This window comes from Microcaecilia unicolor, chromosome 2 (genome assembly GCF_901765095.1).
Source record: "Microcaecilia unicolor chromosome 2, aMicUni1.1, whole genome shotgun sequence".
Taxonomy (NCBI): domain Eukaryota; kingdom Metazoa; phylum Chordata; class Amphibia; order Gymnophiona; family Siphonopidae; genus Microcaecilia; species Microcaecilia unicolor.
In genome coordinates this window covers 340535324-340562028 of record NC_044032.1, presented here as the reverse complement: position 1 = coordinate 340562028, position 26705 = coordinate 340535324, and the positions used below count along the sequence as shown (strand labels likewise).

Sequence of the window (26705 nt, the reverse complement as noted above, 5' to 3'; positions counted from 1 at the left end):
GATCACATACATAGCGCCCATGGCCCAGGCAGTAATTTCATTTTTTACGTGCATCCGCTACTCGTGCCAGAACTTTTCTGGAGCAAGGCGCTAACCTGGCAATCATCAGCATTGATCGCGAGCTGACAATTACCACCTAGTTAACGCGTGAGACCTTACCATTGTCAGTGGGTTGCGGTAAGGTCTCAGGCCCAAAATGGACACGTGCCAATTTTCATTTTACAGCACGTCCATTTTTGGTCAAAAAAAGGCCTTTTTTGCAGGTGCGCTGAAAATTGGACCTGCGCATGTCCAATACTTACGTCTACACCAGCGTAGGTCACTTTTCAGCACACCTTAGTAAAAGGACCCATTAGTGAGCTATGCATGCAAATCCTAATTAGTGCCAATTAGTACTGATAATTGCTTGTTAACTTCCAATTATCAATGCTGATTGGCTTATTAACCAATTAAGTTGCACGTGCAAAACAGAATAAGCTCAGATTTGCAAGTGCAACTTTAGTCACACTGTATAGAATCTGGGGGTTAATCCATTCCAGAGGGACTTTCCTTATTACAAAATTGTTTATTACATCTGCTTGTTAGGGAACATCTCCTCATTATAATAGAGGAGGAACTGACAAACTGGTAGGGGAGGAACTGGACAAACTGGTAGGGCAGGTTGAAAATACATCCAAGACTCAGACTAATTCCAGTGTTTGCGAAACAGTGAAAGGATAAAGAAGAGGACTTTGAATGAGACTGCAGTGCACTTTGCACCAATAAGGTAAGATGATTTTTATAAAATACTAGTAAATAAGGCCCGTTTCTGACAGAAATGAAATGGGCGCTAGCAAGGTTTTCCTCGGAGTGTGTATGTTTGAGAGAGTGTGTGTGAGAGTGACGTTGTGAGAGAGAGAGAGTGAATGTGCGAGAGTGAGTCTGGGTGCGAGTGTGTGTGTGAGAGAGAGTGTGTGTGTGTGAGAATGAGTGTGTGCGACTGCGTATGCGAGACACAGTGACTGTGAGAGACACAGATACACTGTGTGACAGAAAGTGTGTGTGACACAGAGTGTGAGAGACAATGTGTGTGATACACAGACTGTCTGTGAGACCGAGTGTGTGAGTGACTGTGTGACACATAGTGAATGTGAGAGACTGTATGAGAGTGAGAGAAAGACAGTGACTGTGAGAGAGTGTGTGTGACAGAGATACCTCCCCCTCCCTCTGTGGTCTCAGCACCCCTCCTCCCCCCCCTCTGCTCTCAGGATCCCCTCCCCCCTCTCAGGCCTTAGGACCCCCTCCCCCTCTCTGCGATCCCCTCCCCTGTTGTGTGACAGAGAGTGAGACTGGGTGCGAGTGTGTCTGTGAGTGAGAGAGTGTGTGTGATTGTCCTGTGTCCCCTGCTCCCTCCAGCCACCCAGCGATTCTCCTCTCTCCCCTGGTCCCCCTCCAGCCACCCAGCAATTGTGCTCCCTGCGCTGCCCCCCCTCCAGCCACCCAGCTATTCTGTTCTCCCCTGGCAGCCCTCCAGCCACCCAGCGATTGTCCTGTATCCCTTGCCCCCCTTCGAGCCATGCAGTGATTCTGCTCTCTCCCATGCCCCCCCTCCAGCCACCCAGCGATTATGCTGTATCCCCTGCCCCCCCCCTTCAGCCATCCAGCAATTGTGCTCTCTGCCTTGCCCCTGTTCGAGCTACACAGCTATTTTCCTGTCTCCCCTGCCCCCCCCCCTCCAGCCACCCAGCGATTCTCCTGTATCCCCTGCCCCCCTGGAGCTATGCAGTGATTGTTCTCTCTCCCTTGCCCCCCCCCTCCAGCCACCTAGCGATTATGGTCTCGCCCCTGCCCCCCCTTCAGCCACCCAGCGATTGTGTTCTCTGCGCTGCCCCCCCAGCCACCCAGCTATTCTCTTCTCCCCTGCCAGCCCTCCAGCGATTGTCCTGTATCTCCTGCCCCCTCGAGCCATGCAGTGATTCTGCTCTCTCCCCTGCCCGCCCTCCAGCCACCCAGCGATTATACTGTGTCCCCTGCCCCCCCTTCAGCCACCCAGCGATTGTGCTCTGTGCCCTGCCCCCCTTCCAGCCACCCAGCTATTTTCCTGTCTCCCGTGCCCCCCTCCAACCACCCAGCGATTCTCTTGTATCCCCTACCCCCCCTTGAGCCATGCAGCGATTCTCCTGTCTCCCCTGCCCCCTCCAGCCACCCAGCAATTATGCTGTCTCCCCTGCCCCCCCTCCAGCCACCCTGAGATTGTCGTGTGTCTCGTGCCCCCCCTCTGCAGGCACCCCGCGATTCTCCTCTGTCCCCTGCCCTTCCCCCCCCTCCAGCCACCCAGTCGAAGTGGCAGCATTCTTTGAAACGGAGTCAGCTTGCCTTGAGAACGGAGCGTCAGTCAGTCTTCCTGCGCTCTTCTTACCCGCCCTCGACGTCATACATTTTGATGCGAGGGCGGGGCAAAGAGAGATGTGACACCATAACAGACTTATGAACCTGAAGCCACGGAGTCAGCTTCAGAACGTTGGAGGTGCGTTTTATTATAGTAGATGTACATTTTTTCAAGTGTGTTCAAAAAATATGGGAACTGATTAAGCTATATCTAAGGTAAAGCCAATGTATTTTTTTTTAGTTCCAATATTTTTATTTAATTTTATCAATGGAGCAAAACACAAATGGCTAAAATGTTAGCCAGTATACAAATATGAACAATAAACTGAGCATCAAACAATATACATATCTGATACAAGATAAAGATATCAATTATTATGGTTACAGATTTGTAACGATGGTTAGGTAGACATATCGTGAGAACAGATAGTTAAGAGAACATATCTACATAAGAATACTGTATATTTGATCTTGAAGGGGAGACCGTATTTTCCTGTATTTGGTAATTGAATTATACTTCTCAGCCGCTGCATATTCATTTTTGGCAAGTATACATACTGAATTCCAGCACGTTAAGTAGGTTGCCTTGGATAAGTCTTTCCAGCAGAAGAAAAGTATTCTTAATGCTGTTTGGAGAAGTATATCCAAAAGTTGTGATTGATATTTATCCAGTGGGCAATGTATAGCTAATGATCCTAATATGGCTATTTTATATGAGGACACTGGTATCTTCAATGTAGATGATATGGAGGAGCATTTTCGAACAGGGCTGGCCATGTCTAAGGGCAGCCATCTCCGAGGATGGCGCCATGAAGGGGCGGGGCAGATCGTATTTTCAAAAAAGATGGCCGGCCATCTTTTGTTTCGAAAATACGGTCAGGGCCGGCCAAATCTTAACATTTAGGTCGAACTAAATGTTGAGATCACCGCACTTAGAGATGGCCGGCCTCGGTTTTCGGCGAGAATGGAAACCGAAGCCGGTCATCTTAAATACGACTAAATCCAAGACATTTGGTCATGAGCGGGGCCAAGATTCATAGTGGACTGGCCCCCTGACATGCCAAGACACCAACCGGGCACCCTAGGGGGTACTGCAGTGGACTTCACAAATTGCTCCCAGGTACATAGCTCCCTTACCTTGGGTGCTGAGCCCCCCAAACCACCCCCCAAACCCACTCTCCACAACTATCCACCACTACCATAACCATAAGGGGTGAAGGGGGGCACCTACATGTGGGTACAGTGGGTTTCGGGTGGGTTTTGAAGGGCTCCCATTTTCCACCACAAGTATAACAGGTAGGGGGGGATGGGCCTGGGTCCGCCTGCCTGAAGTCCACTGCCGCCACTAAAACTGGTCAAGGGACCTGCATACTGCTGCGATGGACCGGAATATGGCATTTGAGGCTGGCATAGAGGCTGGCAAAAAAAGTTTTTAAAGGTTTTTTTGAGGGTGGGAGGGGGTTAGTGACCACTGGGGGAGTCATGGGAGGTCATCCCCGATTCCCTCCGGTGGTCATCTGGGCAGTTTGGGCACTTTTTTGGGATTTGGACCTAAAAAAAAAGGGACCAGATAAAGCGGACCAAATTCTCGCCAGGGACGCCCATCTTTTTTCCAATATCAGCCGAGCCAGCCATCTGCTAACCACGCCCACGTCCCACCTTAGCTACCCTGCCAACATGCCCCCTTAAACTTTCGCCAGCCCCGCGACGGAAAGCAGTTGAAGCCGGCCAAAATTGGCTTTCGATTATGCCAATTTGGCCGGCATAGGGAGAAGCGCGGCCATCTCCCTATTTGTGTCGGAAGATGGCCGCCCTTCTCTTTCGAAAATAAGCTGGATGGTGTTCCATATTGATCTCCAATATTCTTGTATAAAAGTACAGGAGTAAATATTATGTTTAAGAGTTCCTTTATCTTTATTACATGATCAGCATTTTTCCATGTTGTTTTTGGGAACTGATGTCTTTTGTTTGGCAATTTTACTTGGAGTCCAGAGAGCTCTATGTGCCAAGTAAAACATGGTTTACGATGTAGATGCAGATCTAGTAGTATGTGTAGTTCTAAACCAAAATTTATTCCATAGTTGTTCGTCGAGTTGAAGATTTAAATCATGTTCCCAGCATTCCATAATTTTAGTAGGTGCTTTGAATTTTGCTTGTTGAAGTATTTTGTACCATTTGGAGGCAGCTCCTTTAGATAACATTAAAGTTCTACCAATTTGCCAATAACTAGGAGGATCAGTAGGAAGTTTAGTAATGTCAGTAGTAGCAGTTATGCAGTGCTTAAGTTGTATCCATTTATAGTGGTGGGTATTAGGAATTTTGATTCAATTTGTTTTTATAAATTGTTGATTTTAATAATATTGGTAACATGCTGAGAGTGTAGTTGATTTTTCTGGTTGTAGTATTTTTATTAAATTTAAAAGGGAATAACAGAAGTCAATTCAGTGTAACAGTACAACAGCATACAAATTGTAAAAATCATGTAAAGGACAGAAGAGAGAAAGAGTGGAGAGGAAGAAAAGAAAAAAGAAAAACACTTCTCATCAAGCATCTCTAAAGTAGGACAATAACAAAGACCACGTCTCCTTATAAGTGATATAGCGACATGACATTTTAGCCAGAAAGGTATCATATTTATAAGTCTGAAATACCAAATTCCACCATTCTTGATATGTGACTTGACCCAGGCTCTTCCAGTGCCCAAAAACTACTTTCAAGGCTAAAGTGAGCAAAGTATTAACAAGTAAACATTCATTATGGCTTAAGGAAGAGCGAAAACATTGGTCTCTGAGCAACACATATTTATACAGCATGGGACCATGGAAATGAAATATATCTGTTAAAGTGAACCAGACATCAGTCCAAAATGATTGAAGGCATACACAGTCAAAAACAAGGTGTCTGATAGTGCCCTGTTGAGCATGACATGACCAACATAAACTGGGAATGGACGGATTAATGATATGCAACCTGAGGAGCGTCCATAAGGACCGGTGCATAAAAAAATAAAGGGACTGCGTGATGGCTGCAGACCTGGAACACTGAAACACTGAGCGCCAGAGCTGCGTCCAACTGCTATCAGAAATGGGCTGCTGAATATCTTGTTCCCAACATCTACGCAAGCCCAGACATGTAATGGAAGATTTACGTAAAAAGAAAGAATAAACGTGCGATGCAACATGTCTTGTTGACTGAAGACGTGTGGCTACATCAACAAGGTCAGGGGAATGAAGCAGCATGGTAAGTTGTAAGTCGCTTTTTTTCAACATGGAGCTAAGTTGTAAGTCACTTTTTTTCAACATGGAGCTATGTTGTAACCACTGATAGAAATGGGAGTTCAATAAGGGGAAGTCAGCCTGCATAGCTGAAAACGACTTCCAGGTATGAGTATTTAAACCAACAAAACAACCAAGTTGCCATATACCAATTTGTTGCCAGTGAGACCAGGAAACCTGCTTTTTACCAACTGTGAACTTAGGGTTATTCCAGACGAGCATGCTGAAAGTAGATGACCAGGGGATGGGTAAGAGCTTGTCAAACGAAGTCAATAACTTGTGAGTGGTATTGATGATGGGATTGGAGGCAATACGCTTTGGAAGTTGCATACCTACTAAAGAAGCAGGAAGTAAAGGGCTAGGTAAAGTCTGCTCCAGCAGCAACCATCTGGGCGGAGGTTCTGCGGTAGAGGGAACAATCCATTCTAGACCCTGACGTATAATAAACGCTTTATGATAATTTAAAAGATCAGGAAATTTTACACCACCCTGCTATTTAGATAATTTAAGTTTACCCAGGGAAATGCGGGGTGACTTGGAATTCCATAAGAAGTTAGAGAGTAACCTATCCATCCGTCTAGTTGATTTTTGATTGTAAAGCCAATGTATGATATTGCATTCAAAATCACATTGTTTAAATTGTGCTAATGCATGTGATTGAATCTAGACCCCCCCTGATTTCATTGCCACTACAATTAAGGTTAGTATTACTTATTTAGGGGCCCTTTTACTAAGGCACGCCTAAAAGTGGCTTGCGCTGGTGTAGGCACGTGTTTTAGATGTGCGCTGGTCCATTTCCTCAGTGCGCCTGGAAAAAAGGCATTTTATTTTTGTGCTGGAAAATGGACGGGTGGCAAAATTAAAACCAGCACGCGTCCATTTTCGGCCTGAGACCTTACCACCACCCACTGACTTAGCAGTAAAGTCTCACATGCTAACCAGGTGGTAAGGGTTCAACACGCGTAAACTGTCGATTAACGCCAGGTAAACACCACGTGCCAAAAATGGGATTACCATTTGACGCACGTTGGACACGCATAGGTACATATACACCTTAGTAAAAGGGCCCCTCAGTGACTTCATTTGCTTCCTTTGTGCTCCTTTTACAAAGCTGAAATAGCGATTCCGGCATGGCAAATACGATGAAACTATATCACAAAAAACGTTCTTCCTTTAAAATATTTAATTTCTTTTTATTACAATACATATATCACATAAAACCACTTATACTGTGTAAGTTCCGGAACTTGCCCAGTCACACCCTTCACTTCACCACCCATTCACATAAACCTTGTGTGGACACATTTCTATATATCCACAATCTGTGTACATGCTCCCCAATTGTTGTTTCCTCAGTTTCAAATCTTCCACTTGTGTCTTAGATATTGTCCTTAAAGGTTCAAATTATAGTCCTTGTAAATCATAAAAATCTTCTAAATCACATCAAGCAGGAGCACAATGTTCACAACAAAGTCTCTCCAGCACTCTTCTTGGAGTAGTGTTAGTTCAGCAGAGTGAATCAGTGCAGTGTGTCAAGGGCTTCCTGGAATTTACATACTGTTTCCAGACTTTAAGCACCTTATAACTCTTCACATCTTCTCTCTTTTGTTCATCAATGGGAGACCGCATTTCGAACACTCCTTCTTCAGGAGGAATATTTCCCTATACCAAAAACAGTACATAGTTTATCTATAACATTTCCCTACTTTCATTCCTATCTATCTCTTTTAACCCCCCTATACAAACTTATTCAATGTAGATCAAATTCAATAATGAAATCTTTAACCTTTAAATTTTAAGGCAGCCTACCTTAGGAATCATGAGTCCAGCACAGGACCCTCTGTGAGCGTCTCAGCAACTTAAATGACTAAAGCAGGAAATCACACTGCTTCCTTATATCAAATTTCACTAAATCATTTTCACCTGGGGGGCAAAACCTATCATGTCCATTCTACCTCCAGGTTCAGACCCCTGGGAGCCACCGTATCCCACTCTAAGATAAATCTCTGTTCAATATACAGCAGCTGTGCTGTGACATCACCCCCTCCTCTGCATGGAGTGATCTGTCTAAGCACCATGCATTTTAAATCAGCTACTTCATGAGCATGTGCTATCCAGTGGCTGACCAAAGAAGCCTCTTGTTTACCAATTCTAATATTACTAGCATGCTCAGCCAGACGTTTTTTTAACTGGTGTTTCGGGTGCCCTATATAGTACATTTGACATGGGCACACTATACAATAAACTACACCTACACTGGTGCAATCAGTAATGCTGCGCAAATAATATTTCTTGGTGGTACCAGGGATCCAAACCCATTGAGTGGACATGGAAAATGTACAAAATGCGCACTTCCCACATGGTGAATGTTGCCCCTGGTTGTTACCATTATCTCTAGGTTTATGTAACAACTCCCCCTAGATTAGACATGCGGGAATAGGCTATTTTTGGATGCTCAGCAAACACCGGATGAGTTCTTAGGACGTGCCAGTTCTTATGTATAATATGTCCTATTTTAGAGGCTTTAACAGAAAAAGGCAGAACACAAGATAAAGTGCAATCTATAGATCTCGGGGTGGGGAGAAGTAACCAGGGACTTTGAGCATACAACGCTCTCTTCTATACAATGAAAACCATAGGCAGGGCCAGTCTTAGGCCGAGGTGGCCACATAGGGCCTTGCGCTTAAGGGGGCCCCGTGCGGCGCGCCTCAACTCTGCCTCCACTTTCCCTCCAGGCCCGCCCATCCAACATCCTTCATTGCTGTCGCTGCCTTTTCTCCCGCAGCTCCGGTTACGGCAGTCCGGGAGGCAGCGATCAGCGTTGCCTGCCAGTGCCTGCCCTGAAATTGTGCTTCTCCCCAGGCTACGCCCCGCTCTTTTTTTCACTCGTCACGCAGCGCTGCCATTCACACAGGCAGCTCCGCTCCCCTTTGCTGCGTTCATCCGGCCCTCTCTGATGCACTTCCTGTTTAGTAGGGCTGGATGGACGTGGCAGAGGGGAGCGGAGCTGCCTGTGTGAATGGCAGCGCTGCACGACGAGTGAAAAAAAGAGCGGGGTGGAGCATGGGGAGAAGCACAAATTCAGGGCAGGCACTGGCAGGCAACGCTGATCGCTACCTTCCGGACGGTCGTACCCGGAGCCGCGGGAGAAAAGGCAGCGACAGCGATGAAGGATGTTGGATGGGCGGGCCTGGAAGACAGAACTAAAAAGTAAGTGCTGGACTTTGGGGGGAGGGGGCTGGAGAGAAGGGAGGGGATAGTTTTGCCAGAGTCGGACTTGTGGGAGGAAGGGGATTAGAGGGAACTGGGAAGGGAGAGAGCTGCTGGAGGTCGGAGAAAAAGGAGGAGGGGATCTGGATAGAAGGGAGAGAGTTGCTGGACATGGGAGGAAGAGGAGGAAGGGGCTGGAGAGCTGCTGGACAAGGGAGGAATAAGGGACTGGAGGGCTGCTGGACATGGGAGGAAGAGGAGGAGGGGACTGGATGGAAGGGAGAGAGCTGCTGGACATGGGAGGGAGAGGAGGAAGGGGCTGGAGAGCTTCTGGACAAGGGAGGAAGAGGAGGAAGGGATTGGAGGGAAGGGAGAGAGCTGCTGGACATGGGAGGAAGAAGAGGAGGGGATGATGGAAGGGAGGGAGCTGCTGGAGGAAGAGGAGGAGGGAATCTGGGTGGTAGGGCGAGACCTGCTGGATGTGGGAGGAGGAGGAGGGGGCTTGAGAGAAAAAGCTGCTGGATGTGGGAGGAAGAGGAGGAGGGGATCTGGATGGAAGGGAGAGAGCTGCTGGACATGGGAGGAAGAGGGGGAGGAGAACTGGAGGGAAAGGAGAGAACTGCTGGTACAGCACAAGGAGGGAGGGAAGGGTAACATAGATACCAGACCAAGGAGATGAAGGAATTTGGAACAAATATTAAACCTAAAGCATGAGGGAGGGTGGGGTGGGCAGGCAGGGAATCAAGCAACCAAACCAGATGCTGGGAGGGGGAGGGAGGGAGTGAGAAAGAGAAAAGCTGGATGGGGTAGGGTCAGAGAGGGTAGAGATATATTGGCACTGGGGACAAAGAGAGGGGAGAAGATGTACAGAGAAATATAGGGACACAGAGAAAAGGAGATACTAAACATGAAGGAAGATAGAGGTACAGAGATGGAAAAAGATGGATAGTGGACATGGAGAGAGAGTAGAAATATCAAATGGACATGAGACCTTGGTGAGTGACTTAAGAGAAGACAGAAGGATGTAGAAACCAGATACTGGGACCAACATGACTTGAAAAATAAAATGAGCAGACAACAAAAGGTAGAAAAAAAGAATTTTTATTTTTCTATTTTGTGACTAGAATATGTCAGATTTGAAATGTACATCCTGCCACAGCTGGTGTTAGATATGACTGGGGCCAAAGGCAGATATTTAGGAGGGGACCCCAAAGCTTACTAACAGGCTGCACCTTCTTCAGCTTCCAGCTGGCCTGGGGTTCTCTTTGTCTAGGGGGCCAAACACAGTTGTCCTAGTTGTGCCTCCCCTAACGCTGTCTCTTGCATGTGCTCTCATATTTTGCACAGTATAGGAGAAAATGCATCTCTTTGCATTTCTCTGTGCTGTGCTAAATGCAAGGTCTGGCCTCTTGGGATTTTGGTTTAATTTGTTTATGGTTTGTGGTCACTTATTCTGTATTTGGCATTTGTGTTCTGTGTGTGTGACCGAAGTATTCTGTTAGCATCAATTTTCTATGTAGTATTCTATAATACTTTGGCTTGTTCAGTTTTCTTGATGTATTGATGTTTTAGGGCCCCACTGTAATATTTAGGGCATATTTAAGGGAAGCATATGTGTGTTGGTGGACTGTGGCTCAGTGGAGGATGAAGAGTGCACCCTCTTATATTTCCCCTAGTTCTCAATGTGCCCTGCAGCCACTGAGGCCAGCACTGCTACTCCCTTTGAAGTTATTAGGAGTGGGGTAGGTGTGCGGTAGGAGTAGGGGCTTGGGCAGGGCATATCAGGTGGCAGGTGTTTCTCTAGTGCCCATCCATCCAACCTGTTGGCCCACCCAAAAATTGCCTTCTGGCTACGCCACTGCTCCTCTGCTCCATCCCGCTCCCACACCGGTGCTCACAGTCCGCTGCCAACCACCCACAACCCAGACCCAGCCAGACTGCTCTGCTGCACGTGAGCTGGCTGCATGCCAGAGACTTGCAGCAGCCGGACTGCAGCGCTCCCTGGCCCTGCTCATCCAGTCGCTGCTCCGGACCAAACCTCTCCTCCTGAGTGAGTCCGCACCTCTGACCCCCCCCGGGCCGCATGGTGTGATGGTTGCGACGCGTGCTGCGTGCGTGAGCGCCGCAGACTGTCTACAGCAGAGCAGTAAATCCGTCCTGCTCAGTCCTCCTGAGTGACAGACAGTCCTGGTCTGCCACTGATGATGCGGCCCACCCCCGCAACAACTTCCTTCTGCAAGGGCGGGCCGCGCGGGACGGGCAGAAAGAGTTGAGAGTTCCAGTTCCAGCTTGAGCTTCCAGCCACAGCCAGTCAGAGACAGAGTGACAGACAGAGTCGGAGTCTTCTTGAGTCAGAGAGTTGTGGTATATATATTTTAAAACAATTTTAATACCTTGGTGGTCTATATGTTTTTATATTGTACATTATATTTTGCACATCACTTTATTTTATTGTATATCTTTTCATTTCATTTTTATTTTATTGCATACTAGCCGTTGAGCCCTTAAAAATGGGCTAGTAAAGGAAGGGGGGGTTTCAAAGGCCCCCCCCCCGGATAGGTCGCCGCCGCCCCTCCCCCCCCGGAGTTCCCTCTACCACCCCTCCACCCGGGCCGGGTAGCTGGCTTCACTATTCAAACCGCCGGAACGCAGCACACAGCTCATCTGAGCTGCCGTCGGCCTTCCTTCATTCTTCTCTGCGTGTGTTCCGCCCTCGTGTGACATAACGTCGGCGAGGGCGGGACAAAGGCAGGTAAGGAAGGCCAACGGCAGCTCAGATGAGCTGTGTGCTGCGTTCCGGCGGTTTGAATAGTGAAGCCGGGTACCCGGGCCGGGTGGAGGGTGGGTGGTTGCGGCGACTCCGGGTGAGTGGGGGGAGCAGTAGCGGCAACCCTGGGGGGGGGAGCAGTGGCAACGGCAGTTCCCTCACTCCCAGGTGCGCAGGTTCCCTCTCTGTCATGCCCCCGTTATCACGTATTGACGCGGGGGTGGGACAGAGAGGGTCTCTACTGCACATTTGCGAGTGAGTATGCCTCTTGCCATTTATATGTTTGATATCTATATTATTTTTGCTTTTATGCTGCTGGGTAAACATTTAATTTTACATTGACTACTATATCAAATTTTCTGTTTAGTTAAAAATTAGAACTAACCCTGCCTTCCTTATGTCCTTCAGCAAATAAGAGGTCAATATTTCAAGCCATAGTAAAGTGACGGGCTCGTCCTACTGAGTGGCACTTGATGTTCAGCATATTATTTTCTAAAAATTGAATAATCTTATCAATGAGGTGGGGGAGGGGTAGGTGCTAGGGCAGGGGGTGGACTAGGATGGGGCCCTACCAAATTGGTCTGCACAGGGCCCCGCACTTGCTAAGACCGGCCCTGACCATAGGAATTGAATAGGCTTCATCACATTTGCCGTGCAGGAATCGCTAGCACGGCTTTGTAAAAGGAGTACATTGTTATTATATTATATTGTAATGCTCTATAAAACTGCAATAACAATGAGTGAACGAAAAGGTAAAGTTTTTCATGTTGTAACCAGGGACCTCTAGGTTCAGCCAAGGATATAACAATCTCCTCCAGCCACGGGCTCTCGGTACAGTCAAGAAATAAGTGTCCACCAGCAACTTCAGTCTTAAGGACTTTATTCCATGCAGGTCTCCAGTAGACCTGACACACAGTTCCAACAGCAGCATTCACCTTCAATCTTAAGCACCTGTAAGCCACCTGAAAGTGTGCGGCAAATAGTCCCCTTTAAGCAGCAGGCTATCAGCATATATCAGGATTCAAAACAGGCTCACAGTCAGGGCCGGTCTTAAGCTGAGGCGATTGAGGCGGCCGCATAGGGTCTCGCGCTTAAGGGGGCCCCACGCGGCGCGCCTCAGTCAGGCTCCTTCGCTCCCGATTCCCGGCCGGCGCTATTTAAATTTACCTCCGCTTCGTTGCAGGCAGCTTGGCAGCGTCCGTGAAAACGCAGTGATGTCCCACCAGCCTTCCCTTCGCTCGTTCATTCCCTCTCAGTGTCCCGACCCCCCCAAGGAAATGACGTCAGAAGAAGGCGGGGCACTGAGGGAACAAACGAGCGAAGGGAAGGCTGTTGGGACGTCAGACAGCGTTTTCACTGACGCTGCCAAGCTGCCTGCAACGGAGGTAAATTTAAATACTTGAAGATTTGAAGAGAAGAGGGCAGGCAGGTGGACATGGGAGTGGGAGGGATGGGGAGAGAGGAGAGCATTGATCGATGGACATGGATGGGAGGTCAGGGCCCAGGGAGAGAGGATTAATTGCTGGACATGGAGGGGAGGGAGGAGAATTGCTGGATTTGGATAGATGGAGGAGGGAAGGGGAGAGAGGAGCATCGATGGACATGGATGGGATGGGAGGGCAGGGCAGGGCCCAGGGAGAGAGGAAAATTGCTGGACATGGATGGGAGGGCAGGGCACAGGGAGAGGAGGGGAGGGCAGGGGAGAGAGGAGAATTGCTGGATATGGAATGGAGGGAAGGAAAGACAAAGGAAGGAGATGCACATGGATGGAGGGGAAGGGAGAGAGGAGAAATGCTGGACATGGATGTAGGGGAGGGGAGGAAAGTAGATGCACATGGATGGAGGAGAAATTGCAGAATTTAAGGGCTGGATCGGAACACTTTGAAGGCAGATGCTGAAACTGAAGAAAGGATAGGGACAGGGCTACAGATGGTAGACAGGACACAGGAGGATGGTGGACATGGCGAGAGAAAAAATATCAAATGGAAAGAAGACACTGCATAAAACAGAAGACACTGGGACCAAAGCGAATAGAAAAACTAAATGATCAGACAACAAAGGTAGAAAAAAGTATTTTATTCAGAATTTATTAATTGGAATATGTCAGCTTTTGGAAATGTGCATCTATGATATTTTGCATGTAAGTTTCAATTTTTCTAGTATTGCTGCAGGCTGAGTCTGACTTCTTGAGGTAACTTTCCAGTTCAGTATTTTGCCTTCATATCTGTTGTGTCATGTGTTTTTCATGTGTGATCAAGGTGCAGTATCCTGCTAGCGTGTAGTATTTTCAGCCCTTTTTGGTGTTTTTTTGTTTTTTTTCATGAGGTAGTGTAACAGTGTTTTAGAACCTGGTGTAATTACAGTTCTGCCTTTCCACGCATAAGGTTGTAGCTCATCATGTCCTTGGAATTAGTGCTGTTATGGTTTGGTAAGGTTATGAGTGTGTTTTTGCACAAGTTTGTGTATAGTGTTTTGCAGTGGAGAGATTGTGTGTCCGCACCTCTGACCCCCCCCCCCCCCCCCCGGGTTATGAGAATTGGAACTACTAATTGTAGTGGACTTGAACTGAATAATTTCTGGGGAGGGGGGGATTTCATGATAGCATTGTGCTTATTATTTCAATCAGTTTTTCTGTACAAATTTAGCTTCATTTGTCTTTATTTGAAATTTCATAAATAAAAAATGTTCTAAAAATTTAATAATCAATGGGGTGCAGCTGGGGCTAGGGCGGGGCGGGGCTAGGGCGGGGCAGGGCTAGAATGAGGCCCCACCAAATTGGTCAGCACAGGGCCCCGCTGCTCACAGTCAGCACCAGTCTGGGCTCTTTATCCAGGGCACAGTAACAGTAGTTCAACTCTAAATAAAAAGCAGTTCATTCAGTTCATCACCACAGTTAAACCACAAAGCAGAAGTTTCTACCTCCTACTCCCTTTTCCTTCATAATAGGTTCAGTACTTTAGGGACTTCTCATACCCAAGGGATTTCACCCTGCATCAGCTTCACTGGTAGATTCAATACTTTAGGGACCTCTCTTACCCAAGGGTTTTCAGCCTGCAACTGCTTCTCTCCCTTCTGAACTCCTGAGACTTCTTCCCCTCTGCCTAATCAATCCCTGGCTTCTGCTCTCACAACCAATCTTTCTCCTTCCATTAGCTTCCCCCACACCCATACCAGCTGAGTTAAGCATTAGACTAATGCTGAGCTTCTGCAGGCAGGGTTTCCTATCTCTCTGTCCCCCTAGTGGCAGCCCATCTACACGTCCTGCCAGCTTACACCCATGTCTTCCCCCATTGCAGCTAGGAGTCCAGTCCAGGTTCCTCATCTCACCCACTGACTCCTTGCCTGCAATGCCTTCTGGGACTTGTATTTCAGACTGAAACTGCCTTAACCCAACTATCCTGGATGTGACTTTATCACAATGTTTATACTAAAACTTCAGATCAAAAAGACATTGGAGGTCAACTTTAGAAGCCTTCTGCTGACATTTCCAGTTTCCAGTTTCAAAGGTTCAAATTTGTTTGTTAGAGCACTGTGTAGTTCACATTAAAATAACACAAAAATAATCAGCTCATAACAAATGTAAATTTAAAGGAGAAAGAAAGAAAGAAAGGGAGATAAGTTATAATCTTCAATAGAAAAGGAAAGAAATTAAGCCTTGCAAAAATCAGCACTTACCTGGGAAAAACACGCTTTTTGTGCGTGTTTTTTTATTGCAATAGCTACTCTCACTGAACATGTTGTATCCTACACTTTTTCTCCTGCACATCTTTATACATATTTTACAAAACATAAGCTTTTAGTAAAATACCCAGGACATTGTGAACGCTGGAAGCTAGATGCTCTATTTACCACTTAGCAGCTCTAGGCAAAATGGGGCTTCACATCTATTAGACGTTTTCCCCTTCGTTTATAATTCAAACTTCATAAGCTGAATTGTTGATAATAGATAGAGCAGAAGATATAGATTAGATAGATTATCCATGTTATGCACATATTAATGTACAACAGAATTCTAGTATTTTAGCTTAAGAAATCAATACTTTCCAGTATACTTTTCCTTTTATATATCACAAATTACTGTAGATCAATTATTTTTAAAAGATGTTTTAGTGGAACTGGTCACACCTGTGATAATGCAATGCATGGATATTCATGATTGCCTTTAGATTTACCAACAAATATTATCTTGTTTTCACATACTATTGAGGTTAACATTTGGGAAGGTACCAAATCAAAATTACCTCATGACGGTACCCCACCTCAATCAAGGTCTTCCCCATGATCACCATTATAGGCTATGTCAGGGGAAAAGGCCATGTTGAGAGTGCCATGAGTGGAAAGTTTTGTGTGATTACTATGTTCTTGCTATCTTGGATAATGTTTATTATTATTATTATTTTATTATTTATTACATTTGCATCCCACATTATCCCACCTCTTTGCAGGCTCAATGTGGCTTACAATACATCATGGATAGTGCAAATGAGAGGAGAATTGACGTTTGGTGTTACAGAAGTATTTTGGGTTACATGGTAATGTAATACATGATAGTGATATAACATAAGGCATTCTTAACATTACTAGATATATGTGGGAATTTCACATGTTTTGATCTTTGTGAGCCTTTTCCCCTGACACAGCCTATAATGGTGAAATGGGGAACCCCTGACAGGATTTTTGGAATGAACCTTGGTCAAGAGTAAGGACAGATGATATCTTCCAAAATAAGTACTGGGTTAGACAGTTTCCTAAAGGACAAGTCCATAAACCACTACTAAATGGACTTGGGAAAATCCACAATTCCAGAAATAACATGTATAGAATGTTTGTACGTTTGGGAAGCTTGCCAGGTGCCCTTGGCCTGGATTGGTCGCTGTCAGGGACAGGATGCTGGGCTCGATGAACCCTTGGTCTTTTCCCAGTGTGGCATTACTTATGTGCACTGATTGGCAACATTTTTTTACATGCTTTCTAAGGCTCATGCTATATCCTGTATCTTTAAAAAAAATTTGTCATTTTGTTATATTTTCAAAGTGGAGTTTTTTTTATGACTAATGACATAACAAACTTACACATCAAGAAGACAGACAACTGATAAAAATTAACACCACCGCAAACTCAACTGAACACCACCACCACCAAATACAAATTGGATACATCAATGCCAGATCGACAGTCAATAAAACCATGATACTAACCGACTGGATCACAAATGACCATCTCGACTTCCTACTCATCAGCGAAACTTGGATCCATGACCCCAAAGATCCAATAATACTAGAGCTCTGTCCTCCAGGATACAAAATTACCCACTGGACAAGAGAAGGAAAAAGAGGAGGAGGAATAGCAATAATCTATAAATCTCAATTCACAGTCACAACAACATCAGAATCTATTCTTCCCCAACTCGAAATAGCCTCAGTCAGAATCAACCGCTCCAACCTAAGTGATCACCTAAACCTAATCATATTCTACAGACCCCCGGGCAATTGGCAAGACTCACAAACGCACTTTCTGGACTTTATATTGAACACTTGTGTTTCCACTCAGAACCTTCTCATAGTAGGAGACATCAATCTTCACCTTGAAGATACTAACTCAAGCAATGTACATGAATGCAAAGAATTCCTGCAACTGTGGGAGCTCCACTGGCCAAACATACAAACCACCCATAACAAAGGATATACACTAGACATCATCACCCACAAATTCTCACCAGAACCAAATAACACACTAATAGACACAAAATGGACAGCCAGGCCATGGTCCGACCACTACAGTGCAAATCTTACCCTCCGCTGGAGAACAAAAAAGACACAACAAAAACAAAAACAACAAACATATACTACGAGAGGCAAAATAGACCCACTAACATTCTGGCAACAATTTTACGCTGACGAATGGACAATACCTACAGACTCAACCCAAGTTTTCCAAGATTGGGATAACAGATGCAGAACAATACTAGACAATATAGCACCACTTCAAACCAGAACCTCTCATAGAAAAAACTCAATACCATGGTTAAACGTAGAACTGAAAGAACTAAAAACACAGGTCAGAAGATTAGAAAGAGCATGAGCAAGAAAAAAGACGAAAACACACGCAAAGACTGGAAACAACTACAAAGAAAATACAAATACACTATCAGACAAACTAAAAGGACCTATTACAAAACCAAAATAGGACCAAACTACAAGGATACACACAAACTCTTCTCACTCGTAAACAATCTTCTAAATACTACCAAGGTCACCTCCAACAACTCAGATACCCCATCAGCAACCAATCTTGCAAACTACTTCAATGAAAAAATCATAAAGCTCCGACTTATGATACCCACCAACACTACAGATTACACAAACATCCTTGAATGTCTAGACCCAAAACCCAGAGAATGCCCAGCAGATTGATCATGGACTGACTTTGACATGCTCTCATCAAATGAAATCTCATATTGGCTCGGAAAATACGCCAAATCGCAATGCAAATTAGACATCTGCCCTAACAGTCTAATAAGATCCGCACCCAAACAATTCAAAACAGACCTCACGAACCACATAAATTACAGGCTTCAAAATGGACTCTTTCTCACAGATAAAGGAAACATCCTAGTCACTCCGCTACCGAAAGATGCTAAAAAAAGCACAATGGACCTAACCAACTATTGACCAGTAGCATCTATTCCACTCATGACCAAACTCATGGAAGGCATAGTGATGAAACAACTTACTGAATACCTAAATAAACACTCAATTTTGCACGTCTCAATCAGGATTTCGGTCAAATCACAGCACCAAAACTGTACTAGTGTCCGCAATGAACTCATTCAAACAGGCAATTGCGACTGGGAACAACATCCTCCTCCTGCAATTCGACATGTCCAATGCCTTTGACATGGTTAATCATGATATACTAATACATATACTAGAATACTTTGTAGTAGGAGGCACAGTTCTCAAATGGTTCAAAGGATTCCTGACCACAAGATCATACCAAGTAACAACAAACGCGGACAGATCACCCCCATGGATACCTGAGTGTGGAGTCCCCCAGGGATCCCCTCTCTCACCAACATTATTCAACCTAATGATGATACCTCTAGCCAAACTACTAGCCAATCAAAACCTCAACCCCTACATTTATGCAGATGACGTCACAATTTACATCCCATTCAAACATGATCTAAATGAAATCACCAACCAGATCAACCAAAGCCTTCAAATAATGCACACTTGGGCAGATGCATTCCAACTAAAACTTAAGGCAGAAAAAACACAATGTCTTGTACTCACCTCACAACATAACACAAAAAACTTCTCCACCATAATCACACCATACTGTTCCCTTCCTGTCTCACAAAACTTGAAAAATCTTGGAGTCACCATCGATCGAAACCTCACTCTTGATACCCATGTGAAAAACACGACAAAAAAGATGTTCTACACCATGCGGAAACTCAAAAGAGTAAAACCTTTCTTCCCAAGATACATCTTCAGTACCCTGGTACAGTCAATGGTAATAAGTCATCTGAACTACTGCAATGCACTGTACGCCGGGTGCAAAGAACAATCAAAAAACTCCAAACTGCCCAGAATACGGCCGCCAGACTCATATTTGGAAAAACTAAATATGAAAGTGCAAAACCTCTAAGAGAGGAACTTCACTGGCTCCCACTTAAGGAATGCATTGCGTTCAAGATCTGCACGATTGTACACAAAATCATTCACGCAGATGCCCCAATCTACATGCTAAACCTCGTAGACCTACCTCCCAGAAACACCACAAGATCATCCCGCAAATTTCTCAATCTGCACTACCCCAGCTGCAAAGGACTTAAATACAAGCTGATGCATGCCACAACCTTCTCTTACATGAGCACGCAGTTTTGGAATGCATTACTTACAGACTTGAAAGCAATCAACGAAACAACTATCTTTCGAAAATCTCTGAAGACATTCTTCTTCAACAAGGCCTACAATGAGAACCTATAGCCTCACTAAGTCACCTCACCAACCCACTCAAGTATGAACGCCCACCTTCTATAACTACCCTAATCACTCTCTTCCTTCTTCTTTCTTCCCTTCCTTAATCGCTGCACATTACGAACTGTATCTGATATCCTGAAATGACAATGTTAACAAATCTATGTAAGCCACATTGAGCCTGCAAATAGGTGGGGAAATGTGGGATACAAATGTAATAAATAAACCTCCTACGTTTATGAAGGCTTTGCCTTACAAATAGGTTTGTTTCCAGTTTACTCTGAAGTTTTTTTTTCTCCACTTTTTTATTATTTATAAATTGCTAGTGGAACTCAGCCTGTTTCCTCAACGACGAAACAAGCCCTAGAAAGGCTGTCTTGTAAGCGATTTTTTGTCTCTCCCCTGCCATCCCCTCCATGTCCATCGATTCTTCCCTTCCCTCCCCTCCCCTCCCCTCCCATCCCATCCCCTCCATGTCCAGCGATTCTCCTCTTCCCTGCCCTCCCATCCATGTCCCACGATTCTCTTCTCTTCTCTCCTGTCCTGTCCTCCCATCCCATTCCATCCCATCCATGTCCATCGATTCTGCTCTGCTGTGATCTGCTCTGCCCTGCCCTGCCCTCCCCTTGATGTGCCTTTGTACCTCATCGTTTTCTGGCTGACATGGCTGGCTTCCCTTCCGTTGGTAACATCCTGACGTCAGCTCGCCTCCAGCGTTCCCTACCCTCTCACTGTTCCGCCCTCTGATGTCATTACGTTTTGACGTGAGGGCTGGGCAGTGAGAGGGAATGGAACGCTGGAGGCTGACTGACGTCATGAGATGTTATGAACCCAGGCAGCCAGACTGCGATGGAACGTTGGAGGTGCAAATTATTATATAGGATATAATATCTTTTGAGATACATGGAGGGACATAATCGAACGGGGATGCCCATCTTTAAGGGCGCCCATCTCTAAGGACACCCCGGCGAAGGGCGGGGAAACCCATATTAGCAAAACAAGATGGGCGTCCATCTTTTGTTTCGATAATACTGTCGGGGACGCCCAAATCCCAACATTTAGGTTGTCCTTAGAGATGCTTGTCCCCAGTTTTCGGCGATTATGGAAACCGAGGACGCCCATCTCAAAAACGACCAAATCCAAGGCATTTGGTCATGGGAGGAGCCAGCATTCGTAGTGCACTAGTCCCCCTCACAATCCAGGACACCAACCGGGCACCCTAGGGGGCACTGCAGTGGACTTCACAAATTGCTCCCAGGTGCATAGCTCCCTTACCTTGGGTGCTGAGCCCCCCCAAAACCCACTCCTCACAACTGTACACCACTACCATAGCCCTAAAGGGTGAAGGGAGGCACCTACATTTGGATACATTGGGTTTCAGGTGGGTTTTGGAGGGCTCACATTTATCAGCACAAGTGTAACAGGTAGGGGGGATGGGCCTGGCTCCGCCTGCCTGAAGTCCACTGCAGCCACTAAAACTGCTCCAGGGACCTGCATACTGCTGTGATGGAGCTGGGTATGACATTTGAGGCTGGCAAAGAGGCTGGAAAACAAATTTAAGCTTTTTTAAGGGTGGGAGGGGGTTGGTGACCACTGGGGGAGTAAGGGGAGGTCATCCCCGATTCCCTCCAGTGGTCATCTGGTCAGTTCGGGCAACTTTTTGAGACATGGTCGTGAAAAAAAATGGACCAAGTAAAGTCGACCAAATGCTCGTCAGGGACGCCCTTCTTTTTTCCATTATTGCCCGAGGATGCCCATCTCTTAACCACGCCCCGTCCAGCCTTTGGTACGCTGCCGACACGCCCCTGTGAACTTTGGTCATCCCCGCGACGGGAACCAGTTGAAGACACCCAAAATCGGCTTTCGATTATGCCGATTTGGGTGACCTTGGGAGAAGGATGCCCATCTCCCGATTTATGTCGGAAGATGGGCACCCTTCTCTTTTGAAAATGCCCCTGAAAGCCAGCATGTATTTAGCAAAGGGAAATCTTGCCTCACCAATCTATTGCATTTCTTTGAAGTGGTGAACAAACATGTAGATAAAGGTGAGCCAGTCGATATTGTGTATCTGGATTTTCAAAAGGCGGTTGACAAAGTACCTCATGAAAAACTCCAGTAGAAATTGGAGAGTAATGAGATAGGATGTAGTGTTCTATTGTGCATTAAAAACTGGTTAAAAGATAGAAAACAGAGAATAGCATGACGTCAAAAGAAGGCGGAACACAGCGAAGGGAAGGCTAGACGTCGAGAGCGCCGCCTCCTTCCCTGACGCTTTGCTGCCGGAACCGCCACGGAGGTAAATTTAAAAACAAGAAAAAAAAAACCACCCATGTTGGGGGGAGAGAAGAGGGTGGCCACTAAAGTACAACAATGGGAGCGGGAGGGCAGGGGAGAAACGACAGCATGGATGCGAAGGGGGGGGGAGAAGAGGGCGGGCCAGGCTGGGACATGGGAGAGAGAGGAGCATGGATGCGAGGGGGGGGGGTCATGGAAGGGAGACAGGGGACTTGCTGGAAAAGGATGAATGGAGGCGGCAGGGGACAGAGGAGCATGGATGGCCATGGATTGGGGATGGCCATGGATTGGGAGGGCAGGGCTCAGGGAGAGAGGTCAATTGCTGGAAAGGGATGAATGGAGGGGGCAGGGGACAGAGGAGCATGGATGGGCATGGATTGGGAGGGCAGAACTCAGGGAGAGAGGGGAATTGCTGGATAGGGATGAATGGAGGGGACAGATGGCCATGGATGGATATGGATTGCAGGGCAGGCCTCAGGGAGAGAGGGGAATTGCTGGATAGGGATGAATGGAGGGGCCAGGTGACAGAGGAGCATGGATTGGACTCACACTTTCACTCTGACTCTCAAACAGTCACTCTCACATACACTCTCCCAAACATACACACTCCGAGGAAAACCTTGCTAGCGCCCGTTTCATTTGTGTCAGAAACGGGCCTTTTTTACTAGTAGCTACATAAGGCAAGGTTCTACATTAGGAGTGACCGACCAGGAAAGGGATCTAGGTAACATCGTTGCTGATACGTTGAAAACCTCTGCTCAATGTGCGGTAGCAGCTAAGAAAACAAATACAATGTTAGGTATAATTAGGAAAGGCATGGAAAACAAAAATGAGGCTGTTATAATGCTTTGTATTGTTCCATGGTACGACCGCACCTCGAATATTGTATGCAATTCTGGTCACAGCATCTCAAAAAATATATCGTGGAATTAGAAAAGGTACAGAGAAGGGCAGCAAAAATGATAAAGGGAATGGGACAACTTCCCTATGAGGAAAGGCTAAAGCAGCTAGGGCTCTTCAGTTTGGAGAAAAGACAGCTAAGGGGAAATAAGACAGAGATCTATAAAATAACGAGTGGACTGGAACAGGTAGATGTGAATCACTTGTTTACTCCTTCCAAAAATACTAGGACTAGGGGGCACGCAAGGAAGCTACAAAGCAGTACATTTAAAATGAATTAGAGAAAATATTTCTTCAATCAATGTGTAATTAAACTCTTGAATTCGTTGCCAGAGAATGTGGTAAAAGCAGTTAGCTTAGCGGGGTTTATAAAAGGTTTGAATAGCTTCCTCAAAGAAAAGTCCATAAACCATTATTAAGATGGACTTGTGGAAAATCCACTAATTATTTCTATGATACTGTCAAATCAAAGGTGGCTGATCTCTACTAATAATGTATAAAAATTGTCAAATAGATAACAAGTAGAGTTACTGTTAAGAGTAATGCAACGCTACTCAGATATGTGAACGTGTGGCCACTGCTAATGGAGGAGCAGTCTCATATTCTTACACAGCTGATTTCACATCACCCCACGATGAGTGTTAGCTTCCGTGTACTTTTATAATCATTGACTCGCCTTCCCCCTCCTAATACTAATGCTGTCTAATGACCACTGCTATAATACATTCTGTGAACGCACTCTGGAGCGGTCTTATCTGTGACTTAACAACATCGATGGCTGCGCTCTACTTATCTGTGTCGACCGGCATGCCCTGTTTCCCCGACAGGTGCCTGTTTCGCAAAAACGCTTTGTCAAGGGGAGATAATAGCCTGGACCGCTTCACCTCACTAGCAGTGAAGCGGTCCGGAAAACAACGTGCCCGTCACCATCTGGGACGTGGGCAAACAGGACAAGCTGCGGCCCAGCTGGAAGGATTACCCGCGACCCAGCCAGCAGCAAACAGCGACCAAGGAAGGGGGAGGAGTACTCCTTCCCTGCCTAGGAATCGCTGGAGACTGGCTGCCAAACTAACGAAACAACCGCACACCGACGCACCACCTCCATCATTCGAAAGGCATCCACTCTTTCTTCAACAGAAATGCAAACTAATAATACAAAACAAACAAAGAATACATGGTTTCTCAGGCGGCTGCAGGTAACTCCCCAGCCCCTTCCTCTTCCCCTTTTGCCGAAGCGGCCAAGGATGTGCCCAACCATCCCCAGCCTCAGGCAAGCTGTCTCCCACATCGGGGATTCCCCGAGCACCCGGAAAAATACGGCGCTGATTCCTGCAGCGCATAAATGTTCCAGCATTCCTCTGCAGCCAGCCTGAAATGGACCAAACATACCGGATCACCCCCAGGCGGCCCGAGACCGTGCTGTTGTCCCTTACGCCAACTTAAAACAACCATCCCCGTCCTCAGGCAAGCCGTCACCCACCTCCAGGATGCCCAGAACACCAGCCCAATGGAAAAAGATGGCGCTGCTTCCAACAGCACATTTCTCTTCCAGCATTCCCCTACAGCAGCCCTGAAACGGCCAAAAAATACCAACAGACAAAGAACGTGCTCCTCTACCTTCCGCCCATCTAAAACAACACTGCTGCCTCAGCACAACACAAAAAAAAACAACCTGGAAACAAAAAACCACCACTCAGCAAAGGCTGACCCCCCTACAACCACATTTACATTTCACCAACAGAAAGACCCCCCTCCACAAACCTCCATGACAGACAAAACCACACACACACACAATACAACAGAAACACACCCTCAAAGCCACACACCAATCCAACCCACTTTGCCAGCACAGCACAGCACATCCCACAACCCCCAAGCAAAAAACAAAACAAAAAAAGACACACATCAACAACCTGCACACACACTGCACCCTCACACACTCACACTCACACTCACACACACACACACACACACACACACACACACAAAATAACTCTGTGACACATACACACACACAAAAAAATAGCCACATGCTAGTGCCCGTTTCATTGGTTTCGGAAACGGGCCTTTTTTACTAGTATAGATATAAAAAGAGATGCTTATCTGATGAATGGTAATTAATACAGTTGTTGAAGAAATCCTGTGTGAATACGAGAGAAAACAAATGAGAGTGATTACATTTTCACCTTTATAATAGTTATATTCTGAAAAATAGGGAATGGGAGTATAGATAAAAGAAAGCAACATTGTAGAAATTTTACAGTTAAGTTATCAAGGTATGACTGTTATGTTTTTTCTGAAGTAAAAAGAGAGATTACACAATTAAATGTAACATTTTCGAAAGTGATCGCCGGCCATTTCCCGACATAAATCGGGAGATGACCGGCGATTTCTTAAAAGCGGCAAAATCAGTATAATCGAAAGTGGCATTTTTGACAGAATCGCTGCTTTTCCGTTCAAGGGGGCGTGTTGGTACCTTAGCGAAGGTGGGACATGGGCGGGCATGGGCATGGCTACCAGATGGCCGGTTTTCGCCGATAATGGAAAAAAAAAGCGGCATTAAGCAGTATTTCGCTGGGTTTACTTGGTCCTTTTATTTTCACTACCAAGCCTCAAAAAGGTGCCCCAACTGACCAGATGATCACTGGAAGGAATCGGGGATGACCTCCCCATACTCCCCCAGTGGTCACCAACCCCCTCCCACACTAAAACAATAAAACTAAAAACCTTTTTTGCCAGCCTGTATGCCAGCCTCAAATGCCGTACCCACCTCCATGACAGCAGAATGTGTTCTATCCTCTGACAGCCTTTCCCTGGTTGTGATGTGGCTCTCGGGTGCGTGTGACACCTTTTCTGTTAGGTGCACTGCAGAGTCACATCAGCAATGCATTGTGGTGGATGTAGGGTAGTGGACTCTACTCCCATGGTGCTTTTCCCCCTGCTAACTGGGTCAGAGTGTGTCCAGTTTTGTTTCCGGTAGTCCATGAGGTAGTGGCCATTTTTGTCAGCCACTTTTAGATCCCTTTCATGTGTTACCCACATTAGAGGACTTAGTTATTACCTTGAATGTAGCTGAAAGAGGGCATTGTACACCATTCTGCCAGCTCTGACCTACTGCTAATCTCAGTACCAGGGAGACTCTTTACCAGTGGGGCACAACCTCTGATCTGCAGTTAACTGTGAGTAAAAGTGCTTATTCAAATAAAGGACATTTTCAAAGAGATTAGTCTTCAGGTGTCAACTGGTGTGCCAAGTTTATACAGCAGCAACAAGTCCTAGAGGCCTGCGTGTATGCAGGTCCCTGGAGCACTTTTAGTGGGTACCACTTTTAGTGGGTACCGCAGTGCACTTAAGGCAGGCGGACCCAGGCCCATCCCCCCCACCTGTAACATTTGTGCTGGTAATGGGAGCCCTCCAAAACCCACTGTACCCACATGTAGTTGCCCCCTTCACCCCTAAGAGCTATGGTAGTGTTGTACATGTGTGGGTAGTGGGTTGGGGGGGGGTTGGGGGGCTCAGCACCCAAAGCAAGGGAGCTATGCATGTGGGAGCCATTTCTGAAGTCCACCGCACTGACCCCTAGGGTGCCCAGTTGGTGTCCTGGCATGTGAGGGGGACCAGTGCACTACAAATGCCTTGGATGTCGCCGGGTTGGAGATTGCTGGCATATTTTTCCATTATCGCTGAAAAACAAAACCGGCGATCTCAACCCCAGCGAACTCTGGCATTTGGCCGGGCTAAACCGTATTATAAAAAAAAAAATATGGCTGGCCTCCTTGTTTATTTGCACTAAAGATAGTGATGTATCACTGAAAATAACAAACTACCATGTGGAGTATCCTGGATCCCATGCCATTTGGAAATACTTGACAGTTGTGTTAGTTCAAGTCACTCTAAAAATGTGAG

The 26705-nt window shown here is 46.2% G+C and overlaps 1 protein-coding gene across 1 annotated transcript in view; it reads left to right on the top strand.

Annotated features, from left to right (window-relative positions):
• Positions 1-729: 729 nt before the first annotated feature.
• The window catches only part of LOC115463683 (alpha-1,4-N-acetylglucosaminyltransferase-like), an 84848-nt gene continuing 58872 nt past the window's right edge, over positions 730-26705 (top strand). The window contains 1 exon segment of the mRNA XM_030194403.1: positions 730-766. The gene's annotated coding sequence lies outside the window, so the exon portion shown is untranslated.